The 10,679-nt window shown below is 36.4% G+C and overlaps 1 non-coding gene across 1 annotated transcript; it reads right to left on the bottom strand.

The window, feature by feature from the left end:
* Positions 1–9,767: 9,767 nt before the first annotated feature.
* Positions 9,768–9,900, bottom strand: LOC126026326 (small nucleolar RNA SNORA51). Its single transcript, XR_007501619.1, has one exon. It is a non-coding gene; the product is annotated as a small nucleolar RNA SNORA51 (small nucleolar RNA).
* Positions 9,901–10,679: the final 779 nt, after the last annotated feature.

Here is a 10,679-nt window from a genome sequence, read left to right as displayed (position 1 = left end):
CATTGCAATGTCAATTGTATGTCCCTTGCTTCTCTGTCAGGAAATAGTAGATAGATAGAAATATCAACAATTATATTAACTATACCCAAATATTCTACTCCACATATTCTTCAGAGATGTTCAAATTGGTTGCAATACTGTGTTTTATATTGCTTTATCTCCTGGTTTATAGAAGGTGGTCAGCTACAGAAGAGAACAAAATCTCTGATAAAAAGGATTGTTGTATTGCAAGTACCAGATAATTTACTTTTGTGAATGTGGCGTGGCTTGTGTATTTAAAGAGATTATGAGTATATTTTTAAAGTAAAAATAAAATATATTGATGGGAAAAAAGATTTAAATTGGGAAGAGAAAGATTGGAGGGAAAATTGGGTGAGATTAGATGGAAAGAGAAAGAGGGAGGTGGGAGAGTGCTAGGGAGAGAGGGAGAGAAAATAGAAAGAGAAGAGAAAAGAATAGGGAGTGGATAAGAGGGAAAGTGGGAGGGAGAAGAAGAGAGAATATAGTTTTTAGTGAATTGATTCCCAAGATGTTAAAGATTTGAAACATCTTAAATCTGGAGGTCTAGAAGAAGTTCATTTTTAGTTTATAGAAATCTCCTGGAAGAATTCTCATGTCTTCAGAGAAGAGAGTTCTTTTTTATTAAAGCCCACTCACCAACATTAAGAAAGGAATCTATTTGAATCAAAATATATTACTTTCAATGTTAATTTTTCAAAAAATTCACATCTAGAATAATATTTGATCAATTAGCAAAATACCAGGAGCTCTCCTATTTGGCACATAATATTAAACACCACAGGACTAAGCTTACCAACTAACATTTGACATAGTAAGAAATTTTAGTATTTTAGCTTGAAAATATTTTGGTAAATTCTTGTGAAACAAGCAAGTAAATTTTGTCAACAATAACAAAAAAGTATAACAGTAAAAATTTAAATATGGTTAATAATGAATCATCTCTGAGAAACACTGGCACTATCCTAGATCCCAATGTGGTAAGTGAAAAGATGTCTTTTATTGAATTTCCAAATTCTCTACTCCAGAATCTGTGATGATGTAAATAACTTGGCAAAGGGGATGATGAAGTTAAGATTCTGGAGATGGACAATTATCCAGGTAAGTCCAATTAATCACAAGTTTCTTATGAGTGAGGGACAGGAGAGTTAGAGCTGGAGCAGCTTTAGCAAAGCCAGAGTTGCTCTAATGCTAAGCTGTTGACTTGAGAATGGAAAGGATGACAGAGAGAACTGGTGTCTTTAAAATCAGACAACACAACTACACAAACTCTTTTATTTTTTAATTTTTATTGAGACCAATGTGAATTATAAGTCTTTTACAGTTGTATTTCAGGTACACAGTGACAATGAATTAGGGCCATTCCCATCACTAATGTTGATGCCCCTCAACCAGTTCCCAGCATACATCCAATACCTCCACCCTTAGCCCCCTGGAATGCTAGTGTAACAGTTACATTTTGTGTATAGCTTGTTATAGTTTGGCTCTCTTGATTTTATTGTTGTTGAATTTGATTTAGGTATTTACGTCTGACCATTTTTTATTTTCACTCAGTGCTCCTGAGACTGCTTGGCTCCTGGGTCCCATCCAATTTATTTTCTCTTTTCAATTTGTATAAAGACATAGAAATATAAGGCAAAACAAGATGATTCATGTTCTATGGTTCTGTAAAAAAAAGGTGGGATTCCCTATCTAGAAGCTATAAATCTACCTAAAATTAAAAAAAAAAAAAAAACAAAGAAAAAGAAAAAAAATGTGAGAGCAAGTTGTTGGTTTTTGTTTTTCTGATTTTGTTTTGCTTTTGCATAGGTGCAGTAAATGTTGGTAAAATTAGAAAGAAAATTTCCTTGGCCTAAGAGATACAGGGTGTCTCTACCCTTGAAGCATACCATCATGAGACTGACTACAAGCTCTAGGCATGTTAGTTGTCAAGCCCCATGGTCTTTCTTTATGGTTCCAGGTAAAGTCTGCTCAGTCATGATTGACATAGTCAGTCTTAGGTAATTAGAGATCTTGGTGTTTGCACAGATGAAACTAAGAGTCTTCTGATTTTTATCTCACCATTAGATGGTGAGACAGGTAACCTGTCCTTAGATAAAGTTGTTGCTGTTTCCTTTTTGTAAGGGTGTCATATGAATCTACCCTAGCTCAAGTTGTTTCCATACTAGTATTAGGGCCTTCACTGGGGAGAGTTTGATTCCTGATGTTAGTGCAGAGAATTGTGCCAGTTATAAGTTTGGGGTCTGGGGTTTGAGGTTAGATGGTCAACGTCTGATCACATGAGGTCTTAGTCAAGTCCCCATGATAAATATCCAGGGTAGAATGTGTCCTTGTATTATTAAATTTATTCATTAACATTTATTTTGGTTTTGGGCTACACCTGGTGACACTCAGGGGATACTCATGGCTATGCACTCAGAAATTGCTCCTGGTTTGGGGGACCATATGGCATGCCAGGGGATAGAACCACGGTCCAACCTAGGTCAGCTGTGTGCAAGGCAAATGCCCTATCACTGCACCACCACAATGGCCCCCAAATTTATGGGTTCTTATTTCTATTAGATAATAACTTCTTCCTATACATAAGATTTCTCCATTTTAATGTGTCTATGCAAAAAAAAAGATGCCATATTATATATTTTGTGCATTTGGGGGTAAAAATAACAAGCTATACAATCTCTGTGCCCTGTTTTTAACCTGGGCTCTTATCCCAAACAAGACTTTTCTACTAGAATTTCATACTAAGAAGAACCAAATTAAGCAAAGAAAAAAAGGGGTGTATGGGAGAGGCTACATCTACATATGGAAATAAATGCTGAGTTATAACTATTAAGGAAATAAACATAAAAGAAAATATAGATATTCCCATTAAATCTTTTGAAGTAGTCTGCAGGAAGGATCAAATCCAGGACACATTTTCATTCCACACTGTGGTCTTGTGGAATATGAGAAATGGTTTGCAGAAAGACACAGATTATTTTCCAGAACTCTAAAGAACCTGTCCAGGAAGAAACCTTGATTGTATCCCAAAGACAGATTTGACTTTTTATCTCCAGAATGAAGGGAATGAATTCATTTTACCTTAAGATGCTAGTTTGTGGTTTGCTTCTTCAAGCCCAGGTTCTCTTTGAACAAGTATCTTTCTTTAAAAAAAACACACTCAACTTTATTTAGTAACCTTGAAAATATAGCATTACTTATGATTGGGTTTCAGTTATACATTATTCCAGCTCTTGGTACTAATGATTAAATGGAAAATGCGCTTATTAATACTCTTATAGAAACATGGCACTTTTGTGACATCCCCCTCAACCCCACTCACTAGTTTTAAAAGCATTAAGAAGCAGCAATTGTTGCAGGATACATGACCTTGAGCTAGGGCAAAGCCATAGTTATTCTACTTCAAGTGCCTGTGCAGACATTGCTTTTCTGCAAAGAACAAAGAAGAAAGGGATGGAAGAGGTAAATGGAGGTTGGTTCTTTCTCTGGTGCTTATAAGAAGTCCCCCAATCTCTCACCCATTATGGATGATCAGAAACAGCTGGGAGAGCTTTATCTGGCTTCAAGAAGAATCATGACACTCACACTGGCCCTGCTAAAATGAATTACTAATAAAGTAAGTGGGTACACGGATTTCTTCATTGTTCTCCAGCTTTGTGTGTGGCGAAGTGAAATAAGTGGTAGGAAAAGAGGATAGGAAAGAATGAAATAGCTGATTGTTATTGCATAGAGACCTGAACTCTCTGGAATTCTGTGAGTATTTAAACAAGGTTGCTTTTAGAAAGACTGGGGTTCCATTATTGCATGCTACCTCATGATAAAATCTGACATTTGAATGTAGCACTCAGCTCTTGGATGCCACCTTTGTGTTGTCACCACTTCCACTTCCCATATCAAGTTTTATTTATTTTTAAAATTCTTATATTGCTTTACAAAAGTAAACAATTTTATTTTAGGGGTATATGATTACCAACCCATACAAATCACCAGTATACCCCCATCACAGAAATCACCCCAATTCTTTTTCTTTTTCAGAACACTTTCTATGGCGAAAAATAGTTATGTGAGAAATCCATTCAGGAGGAGTTAGAAACTGGCTCTTCTTCCTTAATTAACTACATAAAATAATTAAAACTGCTCTACACTAGAGATTTGTCTCTTCCTGTTTGCTTTTATTTAATAATTTATATCAATATAATTTTAGTATAGCTCAGGGATATTTTATGCCTTGGAATATAATCTACTCTCTTTATGATGTCCAAATTGTTCCAGCTTAGTCCTTTGAGCTCTATCATTAACACGATATTTATTTGGTACACCAATTAATGTGTGGAGTGTTTTGTTTCTGTTTTTGGAAGGACGAGATGCTCTAAAGTTTACTGCTCACTGCCAGAATTTAAATTTCTAAAAAGAATTCTGCCTTTTTATATTGGGCAATGGTATAAGTAAACTAAATAAACATGGGGCAAGAGGGCATTACTTTTGCTCAGTGAGTCTTTTTTTTTTTTACTGTCCTTTCTTTTATTGGATTTCCAGTTTTTAAATGGGAAAGTAAAGCAATCATGAGTAAGTAGTTCAGATAAAAGAAAAACATCTTCACCTCAGATACCCATCAGTTCTACGCTGACTTGTTCTAGAATTCCTCCTAGAAAAAGCTTCTGAGTGTCTAGAAAAGTTTACATATTAAGTTAAAACCATCTAGACCACATAGACCAATCAACTATGAGAACATTCTTTGCAAAACTATTATTATGTACATTGTCCACTAGATGTATATTGATCTCTCACTAGAGCAAATTTCTCAGTAGAGTAGGCTCTTTGGGGCTCATTAAGGTAGGAGTTTCAAGAAAGGCTTTTTTTTTTTTCAGACTTGGTATTAGTCAAAACGTGTGTGAGTTTCTGGGGTACCACCACAAGAGTTGATCATTAATAGAAATTTTGGAAAGTCTTCCCTTAGAAAGGGTATTTTTGTTGAAAACATAAGAAGGTACTCTAAAGCTCATGTTTTTTTCTACATACAAGAGAAATATACACATTTTCATGCATATGACTTTACTGACCAGTAAGTCAGAGTTCTGTCAGAAGTTTTTTTACACTTGCTGTGTTCTCTCCCCATTGTGGGTTTTCAAAAGTCCAAAGAGCTGTGAATACTGTGCGAAACATGGCTGACACGGAGAACATTAAAAAAGGAGAGCTCTGATACAAATTCTCTTGGAATGAAGAAGGAGAAGCATTGACAATATTCTTACATTCATTGTCTTTGTAAGGTTTCTAACCTCTAAATTCTCTTGTGGGAGATCACACATGAGCTCGATAAAGGTTTTTCAACAATAATAAGGGCAGTTTATTATTTAGGGCAGCTCTCTGCAAACTATCTCATTTCCTCTAACTGTACTGGTCCCTACTGAAGTCTGAGATATGAGGAAAAAGTCTGTGATTTACCTATAGTTTTTTTCCTTTTTAATCTGAGTGAGTCTTAAATATGTACATTTAAAAAATGGTAAAATTTTTGTCTGGTCAAGACATATGTGAAGCTCCTGATGCATGAGGAAGACTGAGATCAAGACCTTTTTCACCTATTTTACATATATAAGGTTTTTCACTGAGGTGGATTGTTTGATGTTGAATAAGGGTTGAACTCTGGTGGAAGCTTTTATCACACACATTATATTTGTAATGCAACTCCTCTGTTTGAGTTCTCATTTTCTGTTGGGCCACAAAGTCTATGCAAAAGAGGAAACCATTTTGACACATAGTCCACTGATGGGACTTCTCTTCCATGTGAATTTTCTGGTGCACAATGAGGTCTGAGCTACAGTTGAAACTTCTCATATTCAAGGCATTTAAAAGTGTGTGTATGAGTTGCCTGGTGTCCGATTAGGTTGGCAGTCTGTGTGAAACTTCTCATACATTCCAAACATTTATATAGTTTCTCACCTGTGTGGACTCTCTGGTAGACAATAAGGTCTAATTTCTGGCCAAAGCATTCTCACAGGCACCACGTTTATAGGGTTTCTCCCCAGTAAGAACTCTCTTATGAACAATGAAAACTGAATGGTGTTGGTAGCTTTTATCACACTTATTAAATTTGTAGGGCCTTTTATCAGTATGAGTTCTCTGGTGGCTAATGAGATCTGGTTTCCCACTAAAAGCTTTTTTACACTCCAGACACTTAAATGGTTTTCTCCTGTGTGAGTTCTTCAGTGCCTATGAAGTTTGTACTTCGACTGAAACATTCATCACATTCACTACATAAAAACAGTTTTTCAACTGTATGACTTCACTGGTAGATAAGCAGATCAGATTTCTGACCAAAATTCTTGCCACATATACCACATGTGTAGTATTTTTTACCCGCATGTGTTCTCTGGTATCCTGAAAGGGCTAAGTGGTGCCAAAAGAAGAAAAGAATCAGATACCCCAGAAATGGGCGGAGTCCTTTTCATCCTTGATTTGAGAGAGGAAGGGGAAAAAGAAGGTGAAACACCACAACAGTACATAAAGACCTGTCAAATAAAATATCCAATGAGCATTCCAAAACAAACAAACAAACAAACAAAACAAAAGGGTAAGCACCATATAAAAGCCATGGTATTGAGATAAAAAATGTGGCAGAGCACATAAGAAAAGAAAAGAAGAAAATAAATACATAAATAATAATGGAGACATCCACTCAATAGCCAAACCACAACAGTGCAATCAACAAAAAAATAGATAAGTAAATAATAATAAAAAATTGTTTTGTGCTTTTTTCCCCCTCCTGCAGATGCACAGTAAATATTGGGGTCATTCGAAAAGGAATTTCCTTTGCCTAAGAAATACAGGGTTTCTCCACCCTTAAAGTATATTGCCATGGGATTAACTATAGACTTAGGAAGAGTTCATGCATTGGGGGATACTTGTAGAGCTAAGTCCGGTTTCAAGTAACAGTCCACGTTAGGAAGGGTTGGTAAGGAGGACCACGCAGCATGAGTCAGCAGGGAAGTTGGTTACCTTTTCTTGTAGGGGGAGAGGTGTGGGTTTGACTGGTTGTCCCTTCGCTTGGGTGCTGGGTACTGGTTCGCTGGGGAAGGAGGTCATTCTTGATGCCTAATGAAATAGGAACTGAGGGTGAAGAGTTTTAATGTGGGGAATCTGGATGGGATTGCGGGGTGAAGGGATAGTCGAATTTTCAAAAGGGTTAAAGGGGAAAGTATATGAAAGGGGCAGGAAAGAAAAGAGAAAATAAATTAAAAAGAAAAGGAGAGAAAAAAAGAAAAAAGAAAAAAAGAAAAAAAAAACAGTAGTGAGAAGAGTAAAGAAAAGAGCGAGGGAATGCTAGTTTGAGTAGGGCCTGTAGTATAAGTCTATAGGTCACAGTTGCTGCTTCGGTGGTTTGGGTGGTCACGTGCTTCAAGTCCTAAATGAAGGTATTACTTAGGGATAAAGGGAATGTTAAAGAGTTTTATCGGGACATTCTCGTAGTGCAAGCTGGGTATGGTATCTCGTGTTATTGAGCCCCGAGATGCAATCTTAGTTTGTCCACACTTTGTATCCAAGAACACCTGTAGACAGAAAAGCTGAGAAGATTTTTAAGTATAGAAAGATTAAGGCATTAAAACATATTTTTATGGCATGCTTCCATTGGAGTCAGTGGTTTCCCATGGTATCCTTTGCCTGTAATTCTGTATAAGATCCCTAAAGGCTTATTATGGGCCTTTGTAGTAGAAGGCTGATTACTTACCTGGTCTTTCTATGCTGCTTTTTCTGCTGTTGCTGTTTTGTGTGTGTGTGTGTGTGTGTGTGTGTGTGTGTGTGTGGTATGGTGTGTAGTCAAGAGTTTGTGTTGTTCCTCTTTTATGTGTTTTGGGCACTTCTCTCGGGTATATGTTGACTGTTACAGTGTTTGGGGTTTCTACCCTGTTAAACCTTGTTATTTGATTGTTGAGTATTAGTTGTATATAAGGTGTATGTTCTAGGTGCTTCAGAATAGTGCTATCATTCTGTGTTTGTCTTTTGTCTTCTCACTTGCTCTGTTTAACATAATATGTTCTAGGTCCATCCAAGATTGCTGCAAAGTCTGTGACTGTATCATTTCTGACTGCCATGTAGTATTCCATTGTGTATAGATACCACATCTTAATGATCCACTCATCTGTTGGTGGACATCGAGGTTGTAGTGATCAAAACAGCATGGTACTGGTACAAAGACAGAGCCTCAGACCAGTGGGTTAGAACAGAATTTCCAGACATAAGCCCCCAGATATACAGTCAACTGATATTTGACAAAAGAGACAAGAACTTGAAATGGAACAAAGTAAGTATTTTTAACAAATGGTGTTGGTACAACTGGAAAACCACATGTAAGTAATTCAAAATTGACCCATATCTCACTCCTTATACAAAAATCAACTCAAAATGGATCAAAGACCTCGAAATTAGACCCGAATCTATAAAGTTTATAGAGAATAAAATTGGTAAAATACTCGAAGACCTACATATCAAAAAGGTCTTCGAAGATGGAGCACCAATGGCAAGAACTTTAGCATCAAACATAAACAAATGAGACTACATCAAACTAAAAAGCTTCTGCATGGCAAAAGAAACCCTACTTAACACAAGAAGACAGTTAACTGACTGGAAAAAAATTTTTTCACACATCATATCAGATAAAGGGCTGATATCCAGAATATACAAAACACTCAGAAAGCTGAGCCCCCCAATGCAAAATAAAGCCATAAAAATATGGGAAGATGAAATGAATAGACACTTCTCGAAGGAAGACCGAAAGATGGCCATCAAACACATGAAAACATGCTCACCTTCACTCATCATTAGGGAAATCCAAATAAAGACAACAATGAGATACCACCTTACACCAGTGAGGATGGTCCACATCAAAAATAATAAGAACAATCTATGTTGGCGGGGATGCAGCATGAAAGACACTCTCATCCTCTGCTGGTGGGAATACCCCCTAGTCCAACACCTATGGAGAACAATCTGGAGAGTGATCAAAGAACTCAGAGTTGAGCTACCATTTGACCCAGCAATTGCTTTCCTAGGTATCTACCCCCAAGTTGGAAGGACATTCATTCCAAAGTATGTGTGCACCCCACTATTTATCGCAGCACTCAGTATAATAGCCAAGTCTTGGAACCAATTGTTATTATTTCACAGGCATTTAATGAACACTAATTGGTCTAGCCACTATGGTTTTCTTTTGTGTGTGTGTGTGTTTGTGCTTTCAATAGGTCTTTTTTATATAATAATAATTTTTATTTTGACTAAAGTGGATTGCATATCTTTCACAGTAATATTTTTTGGGGGGTCACACCCGGCAATGCTCAGGGGTTACTCCTGGCTCTATGTTCAGAAATTACTCCTGGCAGGTTCGGGGGACCATATGGGATGCCGGGATTCAAACCATTGACCTTCTGCATGCAAGGCAAATGCATTACCTCCATGCCATCTCTCCGGCCCCTCAGAGTAATATTTTAAGTACATATTAACATTGAATCAGGGGATTCCCATCACCAAAGTTGTCGTCTCTCCACCCCCGTTCCCAGCTTGCATCCCATATCCCCTCCCTCACTCCCCAGGCTGCTAGTCACTATGGTTTTTTAGTACCTCTTGTAAAATTTAAGATTTGTCATGTTGCCCATGACAAAATGAAAAAAAAAATGGTAAAAAAGAAAAAGAAGCTGGAAAAATCATTTTACCTCGAACAGAAAGTGATTATCACTGTTTCTTTACTTGTATATATATATATTTGTCCCCCAATTCATAATACAGACCAGGCAAAGTGCCTGGGTTGAGGTGTATATGGGGTGCATTTACTGAACCTCCTTTTTCTATATAGTCAGTGTAAAGAACACAGCCTGTGGTAATAATTGGGAGGCCTTTTTTTCTTTTTTAATATATATGCATACATATATATACAAAAAATCCTTCACCAGTGCAACATATATCCCAAGTGTCATTCCTCCCCACCCCATATAGGCCTGTACTCTAGACTCTTTACTTGTATATTGAACAACGCTCTGGCATAGAAGATGCAGCTTAGATTTCCAGTTTACATGATTGTTGATTAGAGAAGATACTTAAGAAAAATAAACTTAAAAAGTGAGTTAAAAAAGTGGGTTAACTGTCAGGATGATTGACTATAATTTAAAGCTATCTTCTATTACCAGTTCCATATAATATTGGCTAGTGCTGCTTAACAATTCATTAATCTTAAACATAATGTTGCAAGCATTAGTTATAGAGAAACTTTATCTATAATATTGATCTAATTAATTAAATCCAGTCATGTGTTATCTTCTTTAAAAGTAAGGAAAAGGAAATTTTGAGATTGCAAATTACAAAATATTAAAAAAAGAAGGAACACAGATTTTAATATAAAAATCTCCATCTATATTTCTAATTACTAATTATACCTTACTGATTGATAGTAGATTTGGGACATAATGACAGCTAGAGAGAAACCTCTCATACCAAATTTTAAAATGTCTAACAGTCTGTACTTTGCTATCTTGCTTATCTAGCTGCTATTAAAGTTGCATGTGTATGTATGCAGATACATTGAAGGAGAAAAAGTTAATTAAAATTTAACTTTTATTGAGTTTATAATTTGACATAAAACTCTTAGGGATTTAGCTAATCTGATGCTTTGTTTTTAA

The sequence above is a fragment of the Suncus etruscus genome, chromosome 13 (assembly GCF_024139225.1).
Source record: "Suncus etruscus isolate mSunEtr1 chromosome 13, mSunEtr1.pri.cur, whole genome shotgun sequence".
NCBI lineage: Eukaryota > Metazoa > Chordata > Mammalia > Eulipotyphla > Soricidae > Suncus > Suncus etruscus.
This window is presented reverse-complemented; position numbering and strand designations above follow the sequence as displayed.